The sequence below is a fragment of the Elephas maximus genome, chromosome X (assembly GCF_024166365.1).
Source record: "Elephas maximus indicus isolate mEleMax1 chromosome X, mEleMax1 primary haplotype, whole genome shotgun sequence".
NCBI lineage: Eukaryota > Metazoa > Chordata > Mammalia > Proboscidea > Elephantidae > Elephas > Elephas maximus.
Window position 1 is genome coordinate 146,017,867 of NC_064846.1, and position 15,032 is coordinate 146,032,898.

The following is a 15,032-nucleotide window of genomic DNA, read 5'->3' on the forward strand; positions in this document are numbered from 1 at the left end:
AAACCCACTCAGGCTACACTAATTTATCACCTTTCCAGTGAGTCCCCGCCCTCCCGTTCCCGTGGGGGAGCCTCGCGAGATAGCACTCGGCAGCTCCCGGCGGCGCCATCTTTGTGCCTGGCGAGCGACGGCGCCCGATGGGAGCCTGAAGCCTGCGGCTCAGTAGCCAAGCTCACGCCGAGACCGGATCCAGGAAATACGAGGCGGTCCCCGGTGGGAGGGACGCACTGAGAGAGGAGGGAGGGAAGGGGGCGGCGGCGGCGGTGTCTCGCACCGGATCCGGGCCCCGCGCAGCGCGCACCAGAGGGGGGTCGGGCGGGAAAGCGGCGCCGGCCCGGACCCCCCGCGGGAGCAGGCGGCGGGCGTGAGGGCGAGGCGGCGGCAGTGGCGAACGGGGAGCAGCGGCCGACGGGTGAGTGCCTGCGGGGAGGCCCGGCACCTGCCGGGGCCGGGGCGTGGGGGGCGGCCCCGGGTTTGGTCCCGGTGGCCCCGCGCGCGGGGCGGTGGGCGTGTGCGCGACTGCGGGTGTCCCGGGGGCTCGGCTCGGCTCGGCCTGGGGCTGCGCGGACACCGGGAACTGCGGGGTTGCGGGAGGTCTGCGCAGGGCCTGGCGTGTCCGCGCCCGCCCCCGGAGGCCGAGGGGAGAGGGAGTGGCCGGGGGGCTGGTTGGCCTTCGGACCCCGAACCGAGGGATGATGTCCCTCCTCGCCGAACCCTGAACAGGCTTCAAGCCCCAATAAGGTGTTTGGGAATAAAGACTAGCAATACCAAGGTGGTTTAGGGTGTCGAGAGCGATGTGCGGAAGGTTAGTAATAATTGTTCTAAAAGAGGTTTGCAAGTGACTGTTCGCAGGTGTTGAGTAAGGAGAAAACATTGTCTACATTCGTTTAAAGACGATCACACAGCAGTTCTCTGAGGTCTGACAACAAATTAGAGTTATTCCTGGTTGGAGTTTGGTAGTTTAGTACTATGTGCCGGTTCATAAAGTGCATAGAAGCAGAATTGGGGGTTGGGGGCAGGAGAACAAGGTGGGGTGTAAATTGCATATGAAATCAAAAGTTCATAGTGTTGATGTGTTAAAATATAAAGCTTGCTTTCTTTACTGAAACATTAAATTCCATAAGAAAATTAGTCACCTTTGGTCTACACAGGGCCTGTCAATTCGAGATGATGTTTGTCAGTCAAATTACAGTTTTGGCATGTGATGTATTTATTACTGGTTTGTAAAAGAATAAGAGTAACTGGAGAAAAAAAAAAGAATAATTGGACAACCTTAGCTTGCATGCTTTCGTTTTATATCCAGTGGAATGAAAAGGGATTTAGTTTTCTCTTTGCTTCCCAAACGATTTTGCAAGAGTGTACAAGAAGGAAAAAAAACTTTGATCAAGAAAGGGCTTTTGAGGTGAAAGTTTAAGTTTTCAAAGTGTTAAATTATAAAGGGCATCATCAGCCATGGAAGGTTGTGGTGTTGTTTTTTTATGAACTCCTGAAAGAATGCATGCATGTACCAAAAAAACAAATCTGTAGCCCTGGAGTGGAGTCTGACTCAGTGTGTGATACGAAGTATTCCAGTTTTGCCCCCGCCCCCACATTTGCCTAAAAAAAAAAAAAACTGTGGCTTAATCAAAGAAAAGTTAGACTTAAGTGAAGGCAAATATTAAATATGCAATTTTCATCTTTACATCTGAGGACATAATCTGTGTTCAGTCACACTGGATTTTCTTTCACGTGTTTGTTTGACAGTTTCTCCTTAATTACAGATACCGCCCTATGTACAGTTTGTATTGGGGTGAAGGGAGCTAACATTGCCTTCATTGTATATAGGCACTGGGCTTAGTGGGTTTTATGTATATTTTGCAGTTGACCCTCTTAGCTACCCTGTGCTGAAGATAATGCTATCCCTATTGTGCAGATAAGAATACTAACCTTCAGTATTCTTCCATTAACTTTCCTAAGGAGGTCATATAGTTGGTAAATTGCAGCGACAGAATTCAGACTTATGTGTGTATGTTTCTAAAGCATGTGATCTTTCTACTCTGCATAAATTTCTGTGCTGACTGATAGAAACTTTATGAAAATGGAAATTTTGTTACAAAGAAACCTTTCAATTCTGTTAGTAATCTGGAAAGCTTTCAGTGTCCTTGGTTCAAGATAACCTTGTTTTTTGTTTTTTTTTTTCCTTTTCCAGTGCTCTGTCCTCTGCTTTGTAGCCAGAGGTAATATTTTAGCATTTAGAACTGTAGATTTGTAAGGATTCCTAATAACCAGTAGTGACCTATCTGGAATTCCTATGCTTTCAGTAACTTTGCCTCCAGTTTCTGCATGCCCAGGATACTTCAAAGATCAAATATTTTGTTTATTGTCATCCTGAATAATATTTCAAATTATATTGCCAAAACAAAATGCCAGCTATTTATAGGGCTTTGGATTTCCTTTATTATAGTTTAAGAATATGCCTCTTCCATCAAACAGAGTACTTGGTAGCTGATGCTGTTTTCCTTCTCTTTAACTTAGTACTAAGGTTTCAGACCCAGTTCATTGTTTGCAGGAAATATGACAGCTATTAAGGAACTCGGCAAAATCTCCTATGGGGCTAGGGACTGAAAGACCTTGCAGATTCCCAGGCACTATCCCAGATGTTCGTGCAACAGCAGGAATATCTTGTCAGTGCACGGCCATCGGTGACTTCTGTCCCCCCACTGGTCTGTTATTGCATCTCTGTTACGCTGCTGAGCCTGCCACCCAGACCCTTGTCTCTCTGCTCAAGAGAGAGTCTCCACATCTGGATAGAGTCAAACTACAAAAATAGCCTTAGAAATCAGGGGGAAAAAGATACCAAGGGTCTGACACATTCTCCAGTAGGTCATTTGATCAGTTTACCTGTCACATTAATTATCCCTGGCTGGAAGTTCTAGATAAGTTATCTAGAATTTGCTGCTCCATCTTTTAAGGAGTGAATTATTTTGAGACCTTCAATTAAGTAGCCACGTCTCATAAAACACATGGGTGTTAGAGGCTGAAGGAAGAAATCCTGTGCTCTGCTGTACACATCAGCATGTGTATATGGGGTTTGGGGTTGTGCTTTAAATAGTACCTTGGAGTCTTGACAGGTGATCTTTTGCAGTTGGGCTGAATGTAATTGTACTTATACACTCCCAAGAAAGAGTTAAGTATACTTCCTTATTTGTAAGGGTAATTACCCATGGTATTCGGGCTATTAGGGCAAAAAAAATTGACAAACGACAATGTAACTGAGTGCTTACCAAGTAAATAAAAAAACCTTTCTGAAATGATTTATATTGCCACTATATAAAGGAAAGACATCAGGAAATTGTCTTATATGTATGTAGTTTATTTTCATACCTTCTGCATAATAAGGAGCCCTGGTGGTGCAGTGGTTAAGAGCTCGGCTGCTAACCAAAAGGTTGAGTTCAGATCCACCAGCTGCTCGTTGGAAACCCCATGGGGCAGTTGTACTCTGTCCTGTAGGGTCGCTATGAGTCGAAATTCAACTTGACATCAGTGGGTTTTGGTTTCTGCAGAATAAACCTCAAATTATTACCATAGCCACAAATATTCATTTGTCTAAAAACGAATTGGGCATGATAAAGTATTTGGAACTGTCAAACTGAATTAATCCTACATATTTAAGAACATTTATAGTTTAATTCGTTGGCAGTTCTATTAATTTTTTTTTTTTTTTTTTTGGCCAACTCTGCAACATTGCACTTCCTGCCTCAACTTCTCTCCTTACTTTCCTTCCTCTCTTGCTTCTAACGCCGTTCCTGGCATTACCTGGAGCCTTCCCTGAGTTGGCACTGAAGTCTTTGGCAGAGTGGAAGTTGAAAGGAGGGTAACAAACACCTCTAACTCCACTCCCCTCCTCTAAATTTCTGTGCTCTAGGAGGTCAAGAAAGGAGCCCTGGTGACGCAGTGGTTAAGCGTTCTTCTGCTCACCTAAAGGTCAGCCGTTCAAACCCACCCAGCCTCTCTTTTGGGAGAAAGATGTGGCAATCCGCTTCTGTAGAGATTACAGCCTTGGGAACCGTATGGGGGCAGGTCTCCTTTCTCGTATAGGATCGATATGAGTTGGAATTGACTCAAACGCAGTGGGTTTTTTTGTTTGTTTTTTAAGGAGGTCAAGAGAGGCCCGGTCAAGACCTTGCAACCCACTGACTCTTTCTTGAAAAGGAGAATGAGAGTAGTCAGAGGGGAGGGAGGCAGTGTTAAGACTCCTGCCACAGTTTCTTTTCTGAAGAATTTCAGAATTTAAGCGCATGTTTTAAAATAAAATTTAACAAGTTTAGTCCATCTTAGCTTAATGTTTGTTGCTAAAGCAGATGTCACATTGTTGTTGAAAGAACAGAGCTATGATTTGTCATACAAAAGGAACGTCTTGTTCCTACCATTTCTTGCTGCTGTTTTGAAATTTTTCAAAGGTATGGGAACTCTTGCACTTATTTTACCCTGGTTTACTTAGTGATAAACATAGACGATGTATTTGTTTTACCTGGTAATTTTAAAATAAAGTTTTATCAACCTGTTGTTGAAGTTACATACTGTTACCACTGTTTATGGCATTCAAACAATTAAGTGAGGAATTTCAAAGTAATAAAACCAGAGCAAAATAAATTTTAAATTTGTTTTCCATAAATGTGTTTAGTCTTAGCTTGGCTGAAGGATATATTCCTAATAAAAGGAAAGATGGATGGGTCTTTTTTTTCCCTCCAAACCACTCTTTTGTTTTAACAATGAAATGAGTAAGCACCCTCTGTTCATTTTAAGAGTTTACCAAATTATTTAATTACACACAGAGTGTGGTAGTTAAAAACATGCTCTCTGAGGGTAAAATGCTCAAAAGTACAGCCCTTCTGATATAAACTACCTCTGTGACCTTGGGCAAGTTACTTAATCTCTGACCTGTTTCCTCATTTTTGAAATGGGGATAATATCTACCTCACAGGATTTTTGTGAGGATTAAATGAGCCAGAGGGTGTATAGTATTGGAACATAACCTACTGATGGTAAATTTTAAAAAATTACATTGTCATCATCAGCATTACTACTATTACTATTTTAGCTACTTTCTGAGATGACACCACTTCTCTTCTGGAGGGCGGGGGCAAGGGGTGAGTCAAGCTATGGCAGGCCAGGCGGGGCAGGATATTAACCACTGGGTACATCCAGAATTGACCATACTGCAGGAATGCCACAGAATTTTTTTTTCTGGTCTTATTAAGAAAAAAAAATTTTAACAGTGCTTTAAAAAATTTTCATTGTGGTAAAATATATAACAAAACATTTGCCATTTTAAGCATTTTTAAGTACCAAATTAGTGGAATTAATCACATTCACCATGTTGTACGATCATCACCACTATCTCCATGAGTCTCCCATTGCTCCAAACTGAAACTGAGCACCTCAAGCAACAGCTCCCCATTTCCTTGCAACTTCCCCTCCTCGTAACTACCAGTAAACTCTTGTCTATGCGTTTGCCTATATTAGATATTTCGTATAAGGGGGATCATATAACATTTGTCCTTTTGTGAATCCACAGAATATTAAGCTACTTCCCCCCCCCCCAGTAACATCAGTCCTATCATGTTGGGTAGAAAGAACTGTGCCACTCTGATGTATGAACAAAACAGGATTATTTGAGTAACTGCAATGTCATTATTAAAATTTGTTTAATTATCTTGGCATCCATAAGGCTAGAGTCTGTGTAGACAGAGCCTCAGTTTCTAAATGGTTCCTTTATAAGGTTTTTTTTCCCCTAGAAATCAGCATAATTTTTCCACAGAAATGATGTTACATATGGTGTTCAGATTCCAGGTAGTACTATAAAAATTTGAACACTGGTAGTACTATAAAAATTTGAATACTGGTAGTACTATAAAAATGAACTTCTGTGTATAACAGTGTTTCAACAAGAGCATGTACTGAGTATATCAGGTACTGAAAGGTTGTGAAGGGGGGAAAGGAAGTTTCCAAACTCCCTTCCGCACTCTTCAGGATGGGGTGGTAGAGTCAGATTCCTTCAGGATCCTAATAAGGACTCCAAAGCCTTGGGAGGAAGACTTTCTCCTCTGGAGGCTCAGGCTAGGGTGAGTAGTGGGGAATGGCTTCTAGAAGTCAGGAGTTTTTTTCCTGCTTGGCTCCTCAAAAAGTTACATGTATAGTGGCTAACCCATTGCCGTCAAGTCGATTCCGACTCATAGCGACCCTATAGGACACAGTAGAACTGCCCCATAGGGCTTCCAAGGAGCAGCTGGTGGATTCGAACTGCCAGCCTTTTGGTTAGCAGCCGTAGCTCACGGTAGCTCTTAACCACTGCACCACCAGGCTTCCAAATAGTGGCTAAGAGCATGGAATCTCCACCCAGAGTGGGTTGAGATCTCTGTTCCACCGCTTACTAGATATGAGACCTTGGACAAGTTATAGAAGTTCTCATCCGTAAAATGTAAATAGAAGTAGTACCTGCAGTATAGAGTAAGGAGCCCTGGTGGTGCAGTGGTTAAGGACTCAGTTGCTGATCGTAAGGTCGGCGGTTCAAATTTGCCAGCTACTCTGGGGGAGAAAAGACCTGAATCTGCTCCCGTATAGATTATAGCCTAGGAAAACCCTATAGGGCAGTTCTACCCTATCGAATAGGGTTGCTAAGAGTTGGAATCTCCTGGATGGCATCTAAGAACAACAAAAACCTGTGGGGTTCTTGGGAGTACTAAATGTGTTAATATGTATCTTGTTGTAAGGTGCCTTTAAATCAGTTCTGACTCATAGCAACCCTGTGTACTACAGAACAAAACACTGCCCGATCCGGCACCATCCTCACAGTCATTGTTATGTTTGAGCCTGTTGTTGCAGCCACTATGTCAGCCCATCTTGTTGAGGGCCTTCCTCTTTTACACGGACCCTCTACTTTACCCGGCATGATGTCCTTCTCCAGGGACTGGTCCCCCCCTGATAAAATCTCCAAAGTTCATGAAACGAAGTCTGGCCATCCTTGCTTCTAAGGAGCATTCTGGCTGTACTTCAAGACAGATTCGTTCGTTCTTCTGGCAGTCCGTGGTATATTCAATATTCTTTGCCAATCATAATTCAAAGGCATCAGTTCTTCTTCGGTCTTCCTTATTCATTGTCCAGCTTTCATATGCATATGAGGTGATTGAAAATACCATGGCTTGGGTCAGGCGCACTTTATTCCTTAAAGTGACATCTTTGCTTGTCGACACTTTAAAGAGGTCTTTTGCAACAGATTTGACTGCTGTTTCAGTGGGCATTCATTGTGGATCCAAGTAAAATGAAATCCTTGAAAACTTCAATCTTTTCTCCATTTATCACAATGTTGCTCATTTGTCCAGTTGTGAGGATTTTTGTTTTCTTTATGTTGAGGTGTAATCCATACTGAAGGCTGTGGTCTTTGATCTTCATCAGTAAGTGCTTCAAATTCTCTTTACTTTCAGCAAGCAAGGTTGTGTCGTCTGCATATTGCAGGTTGTTAATGAGTCTTCCTCTAATCCTGATGCCTCTTTCTTCTTCATGTAGTACAGTTTCTCAGATTACTTGCTCAGCATGCAGATTGAGTAAGTATAGTGAAAAGATGCAACCCTGACACATACCTTTCCTGATTTTAAACTACTCAGTATCCCCTTTTACTGTTCAAACAGCTGCCTTTTGTACAGGTTCCTCATGAGAGCAATTAAGTGTTCTGGAATTCCCATTCTTTGTGATGTTATCTGTAATTTGTTATGATCCACACAGTCAAATGCCTTTGCATAGTCAATAAAACACAGGTAAATATCTTTCTGGTATTTTCAACTTTTAGCCAAGATCCATCTGACATCAGCAATGATATCCCTCGTTCCACGTCCTCTTCTGAATCTGGCTTGAATTTCTGGCAGTTCCCTGTTGATGTACTCCTGCAACCATTTTTTGAATTATCTTCAGCAAAATTTTACTTGTGTGTGATATTAATGATACTGTTTCATGATTTCTGCATTCTGTTGCCTCACCTTTCTTTGGAATGGGCACAAATATGGATCTCTTCCCAGTTGGTTGGCCAGGTAGCTGCCTTCCAGATTTCTTGGCATAGATGAGTGAGCGCTTCCAGTGTTGCATCCGTTTGTTGAAACATTTCAGTTGGTATTCAGTCAATTCCTGGAGCCTTGTTTTTTGCTGGAAACGCTGCTGGCGTAGTGGTTAAGTGCTGTGGCTGCTAACCAAAAGGTTGGCAGTTCACATCCACCAGGCACTCCTTGGAAACTCTATGGGGCAGTTCTGCTCTGTCCTGGAGGGTCGCTGTGAGTCGGAATCTACTTGATGGCAATGGGTTTGTTTTTTTTTTTTTTTTTTTTTGCCAGTGCCTTCAGTGCATCTTGGACTTCTTCCTTCAGTGCCATCGGTTCTTGATTATACACTTGATTACACTTATACACTGAAGTGGTTTCTTTTTGGTACAGTGACTCTGGATTCCTTCCATCTTCTCTTGATGCTTCCTGCATTGTTCAATATTTTGCCCATAGAATCCTTCAGTATTGCGACTTGAAACTCAATTTTTTTCTTCAGTTCTTTCAGCTTGAGAAATGTCAAGCGTGTTCTTCCCTTTTGGTTTTCTAACTCCAGGTTTTTGCTTATTTCATTGTAATACTTTGTCTTCTTGAGCTGCCCTTTGAAATCTTCTGTTCAGCTCTTTTACTTCTTCATTTCTTCCATTTGCTGTAGCTACTCTACGTTGAAGAGCAAGTTTCAGAGTCTTTTCTGACATCCATTTTGGTCCTTTCTTCCTGTTCTGTCTTTTTAATGATGTTTTGCTTTCTTCATGTATGACATCCTCTATGTCATCCCGCAACTCGTCATTAGTGTTCAGTGCGTGAAATCCGTTCTTGAGATGGTCTTTAAATTCAGGTGGGATATACTCAAGGGTGCACCTTGGCTCTTATGGACTTGTTTCAGTTTTCTTCAGCTTCAACTTGAACTTGCTTATGAGCAACTGATGGTCTGTTCACAGTTAGCCCCGGCCTTGTTCTGACTGATGATGTTGAGCTTCTCCATCATCTTTTCCCACACATGTAGTCGATTTGATACCTGTGTATTCCACCTGGTGAGGTCCATGTGTATATCATTCTTTTTGTTGTTGAAAAAAGGTATTTGCAATGAAGAAGCCATTAGTCTTGCAAAATTCTATCGTGCCATCTCTGGCTTCATTTTTTATCACCACAGTCATATTTCCAACTACTGATCTTTCTTTGTTTCCAACTTTCACATTTCAATCACCAGTAATTATCAATACATCCTGCAGTTTGATCAATATCAGACTGCAAAATTTGGTGAAAGTCTTCAATTTCTTCCTCTTTAGCATTAGCGGTTGGTGTGTAAATTTGAATAATAGTCATATTAACTGGCCTTCCTTGTAGGTGTGTGGATATTAGCCTGGCCCTAATAGCATTGTACTTTAGGACAGATGTTGAAATGTTCTTTTTGACAATGAATGTGATGCCATTCCTCTTCAATTTGTCATTCCCGGCATGGTAGACCATATGACTATCTGATTGAAAATGGCCAATACCAGTCCATTTCAGCTCCCTAATGCCTAGAATATAAATCTTTATGAATTCCATTTCATTTTTAACAACTTCCAGTTTTCCTAGATTCACACTTTGTGCATTCCATGTTCTGATTATCAATGGATGTTTGCAGCTGTTTCTTCTCATTTTTGAGTCTTGCCACCTCAGCAAACGAACGTCCGCAAAGCTGTACTCCATCCATATCATTAAGGTCAACTCTCCTTTGAGGAGGCAGCTCTTCCCCGGTTGTATTTTGAATGTCTTCCAACCTGAGGGGTTTATCTTTTGGCGCTATATCAGAGGTTTCCACTGGCTAGTTTTTTCAGAAGTAGATCGCCAGGTCTTTCTTCTCAGTCGGTCTTAATCTGGAAGCTCTGCTGAAACCTGTCTACCATGAGTGATCCTGCCGATATTTGAAATACTGGTGGCAAAGCTTCCAGCATCACAGCAACATGCAGGCCACCATAGTTTGACAAACTGACAGACGTGTGGTGGTTTAATATGTATAAAGCACTTAAAATAGGTCCTGCCCTGTGAGTGTGTAAGAAATTTTATGTGTTTATTACTAAGCTTTATTGTTTTATGACCTCTAGGATACCTCTCTCTACTTGGCTGTCCACTGTCCCCCTTTGTTGTACTTAAATAGGATTATTCTCTTCCCTTTCCATCCAAGAACGGGTTCATAGCTTTCAATTTTCATCGTTCCTAAAATACACATCTTTTTTTTTTTTTTTGGAGGCTTTTTAAGGTTTTTTTCATTTAGCAATATTGAAGAAATAGACGGCATTTCGAGTCCCTTCTGTGAACCTACCTCCATCCCACATTTAGAACTTGTGGGGCTGGGGGTACAACACTTAAAGGTAGATAACTGTCTGTGGACATTTGATTGGGTCAGAATTGAGGTATTAAATTCTCAACTTTTGGAGTTCTTGCTAAGTCATTACTTATTAAGTAAGTTTTCTATTTTGGAATAATTTTAGATTTACAGAAAAGGTATATAGTAGTATAGAGCGTTCCCGTATACCCTTAACCCAGGCATATCTAACCATTGTACATTTGTCAAAACTGAGATATTTATGTTGGTTCATTACTATTAAGTAAACTGCAGATTTTATTTGGATTTCACCAGTTTTCCCACTGAATGTCCTTTTTCTGTTCCACTATCCAGTCCAGAATACCATATTGCATTTAGTGTTTAAGCCATTTTAATTATTTGTATCTATATCATTGAGCTCTTCAGTTCTTTAGTGAATAAGTTTCTGTGACCATAAAACCATTTTCTGACTTATGTTTAATTTTTCTGCAGGTCCTCAAAGGCCAGATGGCATGGGGTATAGCAAGTCCAGGGATTCACCTTGATACTGAACTTTATAGTTTGAAATAAAGGGAGACAGTCCAGTTTGTTTTCACGAGACTGAATGTGTTATTTTATGTACTGTTCACTTTTATAAAGTTGGTCTCAAAATGGCAAGTCATTCTTCCTTTTAAAGATGTTAAAGTTACGTGGAAAGCACACTTTGTTCATATTCTTGGATGTAAAAGCTAATTGGAATACATTGGAGAAATTAATCTTTTAGTACTGGTCATAGTTTTGATTGATTTAATAAGAAATTAATATTAAGTAGTATAATAACTGAATGGTGGTAATTTAGCAGATTTGTTTATATGGACTTTTAGAAAATTCTTGGTTTTAATTTGTGATTAGATTAACTTTTTTAAGTCTTTTTCAGGGACACCATATGTAATAGGTGCGGTTGTCATTCCAGTGATCACATATGCCTTAAGTTTAATGTCAAAGTCATCATTTAGTGTAAACAAAGTTATCTGTTAGGTTGCACATCATGAACTCTACTATTCGAAAGTCTTATCTTTTCTGCCACAGAAATAGCTTTTGGTTATTAGTCATGGATGGCAAAGAAAGTAATTTTGAGTTGGTAACATTAAGATGAAAATATTTGTTTCAGTTGCATGTGGTGTGTATTGAGGGACACTGCCAGTAAATAAGCTCTCTTGGTGGGTGGAAATCCCCGAGTATTTACAGAAAATTGGGAGGGGGTGAAATTAAATAACTTCGATTGTTTATACCTATTCAGAGCTGCTTAGGACATTGGACAAATCACCCAACTTCAAAGGACCTTGGTTTCTTCAGTTGTAAAATTAGTTTGACTGGTTTTGACTACTTTGACTAGTTTCACTAGATTTGTAACTCCATTTGTTAGTTAATTCTTAAGATTTGAAAGACCCTCTTATTTAATAACCACCACTCATCTGTCAGTTTGTCGTGCTGTGGTGGCTTGCGTGTTGCTGTGATGCTGGAAGGATCATCCGTGGTGGACAGGTTTCAGTGGAGCTTCCAGACTAAGACAGACTAGGAAGAAGGACCTGGCAGTCTACTTCCGAAAAAAAATCGGCCAGTGAAAACCTTACGAATAGCAGCAGAACACGGTCTGATATAGTGCCGGAAGATGAACCCCTGAAGTTGGAAGGCACTCAAAATACGACTGGGGAAGAGCTGCCTCCTCAAAGGAGAGTTGACCTTAATGACATGAATGGAGTACAGCTTTTGCGACCTTCATTTACTGATGTGGACAACTCAAAATGAGAAGAAACAGCTGCAGACATCCGTTAATAATCGAAACATGGATCGAGTTGCTTGTCTTAGCTCTTCCTGATTCAACATTGTATTCACTAAATCTAGATACAGGTCAATTTATCCTATTGTATTCAGATAGTTTCAGAGGAGTGTTACTATAAATTTCAGAGTCACTAGTTGGTTTGACATGTTTATGAACATTTTTTAAGTAAGTACCATGTTGTCTAATGCCTGCATTTTTAGTTTTTGCTAGTTATTTGATTTTTGTGCTTTGATCTGAAGCAGCGGACTTCAAACTTTTGCTCTCATATCGCCTAAACAATTTTGCAAACTATAATTCTTTCCTTCATACTTAAAAAAGGAAACCTTTTCATTGAAGTTTAATATATATGCAGAAAAGTACACATCAATCGTGAGCAGCTCAGTTTTCGCCAACGGAGCACACTTGTGTGCCAGCACGCAGATCAAGAAACTGAACATTACCAGCACCTTAGAAATTCCCCTTTTGTGCTCCCTCTGGTCACTTACCACCCCCACACCCCAACCATTTTCCTGACTTTTAACACCCTAGGTTAGTTCTGTCTACTTTCGTTCTTTATATAAATGAAATAGTAATACTCTTGGGCAACATTGTGAGTGTGAGAATCATCTCGTTACTGTGTTATCCCATTGTACAAATGTATCACTGCTTATCATTGTTGCTGATGGATATATAGGCAGTTCTCAGTTTTTGGAGAAGATCTTTATGACCTTGGAGTAGGCAAAGATTTCTTCACCAGGACCTTTCAGTGACAAGTGTTTATTTTAGAGTTCTGACTATAGAAAGACTGAGGAGAACTGGCTTACCAAAATATGAGCATTAAAAAAATTTTTTTAAAGTTAATATATAGTAACACCATTTACTCTTCTGTAAATCTCAGGGAAAGAATCAGTATTTATAACTACTTTCCAAATAACTGAGCTCATGCTTCGTAACTATTTGTGCTTTGATCCGAAGCACAAATTCTTTCAGAATGCGTAGAATTCTTTCAAAAATGTTTAGTGTACTTCCTTGCCTTTTTTGACTTGCTAACTTGTAGAAGTTCTTTATTATATGCTGGAAATGAGCTTGTGCCAGTTGCAAATATCTTCTCCCGCTGTGTGGCATGCTTTTTCATTTTTAACGTGTCTTTTGATAACCAGGAGTTCTTATTTTTAATGTAGTCTGATTCGTGAATATTTTCCTTTATGTTTAAACTAGATAGCGAATCCTTCAAAAAAAATCTTTCCCTGTCCCAAGGCCTTTAAGATATTATCTCTTATCTTCCAGAAGCTTTACTGTTTTGCCTTTCACATATAGATCTAGCGTGTGCCTGAAATTGGTTTTTGTGTTTCTGTAAGGCAGGGGGCAATATTATCATTACTGGTTTCCATATAGGTAGCTAATTGTCCCAGCACACTTTTCTCATACTGCTGTCAGGGATAAAATATTCATATGTCTGTGATTCTGTTTCTGTGCTCTCTGCTCTGTTCCATGGGTCTGTCTCTCCTGTCACCAGCACCGCACCGTCCTGTTTACTATAGCTTTAGAGTAAGTCTTCACGTTCAGTAGAGCACATTCTTCCATCTTGCTGTTCTTCTAGAGCATCTCGGCAGTTCTTGGCCCTTTGCATATTGATATGAATTTTAGTATTGTTACTTTATACACGTACACACAAACCGTGGGATGTTTATTGGAATTGTATGAAATCTAGAACAATTTGGAGGGAATTGACATCTTTACGCTATTGAGTTTTCTAAACCACAAATATGAAATTTGATTCCATTTATTTAGGTCCTCTTTAATTTCTTCCCATAATGTTTATAATTTTTTCCAGAAAGTCACTCACAGCTTTTGAGACATTTATTCCTAGGTATTTGATATTTTTTTGATATCGTAAATTTTTATGGATTTTATTTTGTTTATAAAAATACAGTTGACATTTTTGTATATCAGCCTTGTATCTAGCAATCGTAATAAACTTTTATTACTTGTAGTAATTTATCTGTAGTCTTTTGAGTTTAGTACGTATTCAGTCTTCTTATCTGCAAATACAAAAAATGTTTCTTCCTTCCAAATTATTATACTTTTATTTATTACTTGCTTTACTGGACTGGCTAGTACTTTGATTATAGTGTGGAACTGAAGTGGTAATAGTGGGCACCATTGTTTTGTTCCTGTTCTCAGAGGGAAAATTTTCAATATTTTACCATTAAGTATAATGTTTGTTTTAACTTTTCTCCAAAATAACTCTGTCAGATTAAAGAAGTTTCATTCTGTTTCTAGTGTGCTAAGAGTTTATATCATGAATGGGTATTGGACTTTATCAAATGCTTTTCCTGCTTTTGTTATAATGATATGCTTTTGTTCCTCAAATCAAATTATATTGATTGATTTCCTAATGTGAAATCAACTTTGTATTCCGGGAATAAACCCATCTGTTCAATAGCACGTTTTTCATCTATTTGCTTAGAAATTTTGGATCTTTGTTCATCAGTGAGATTAGCCCCTAATTTTTTTTTCTTATACTGTCCCCAGGTTTTGGTATCAAATTTATGCTAGCTTCATAAAATGGATGAGGGAATATCCCACTTTTTCTGTTCTCCTCAAGAGTTTGTGTTAAGATCGGCTTTATTTTTTCCTTAAATATATGGTAGAATTCAGCAGTGGAGCCATTTGGGCCTAGAGTTTTCTTTGTCGGAAAGCTTTTCATTACAGATTCAATTTTTTAAAATAAGTATTGTATTCTTAAGGTTTTTTATTTCTTCTGAGGACCATTTTGGTAAATTGTATTTTTATGAAATTTATCCATTTCATCTGAATTTTCAAACATATTGGCATAATGTTTATACTCTTT

At 39.9% G+C, this 15,032-nt stretch overlaps 1 protein-coding gene across 2 annotated transcripts in view; it reads left to right on the plus strand.

Moving 5' to 3' along the window:
- Positions 1 to 261: 261 nt before the first annotated feature.
- Positions 262 to 15,032, plus strand: part of TAB3 (TGF-beta activated kinase 1 (MAP3K7) binding protein 3) — a 65,668-nt gene continuing 50,897 nt past the window's right edge. For both annotated transcript variants that reach the window (XM_049871945.1, XM_049871946.1), the window contains exon 1: positions 262 to 412. The gene's annotated coding sequence lies outside the window, so the exon portion shown is untranslated. The remainder of the gene's footprint in view (positions 413 to 15,032) is intronic.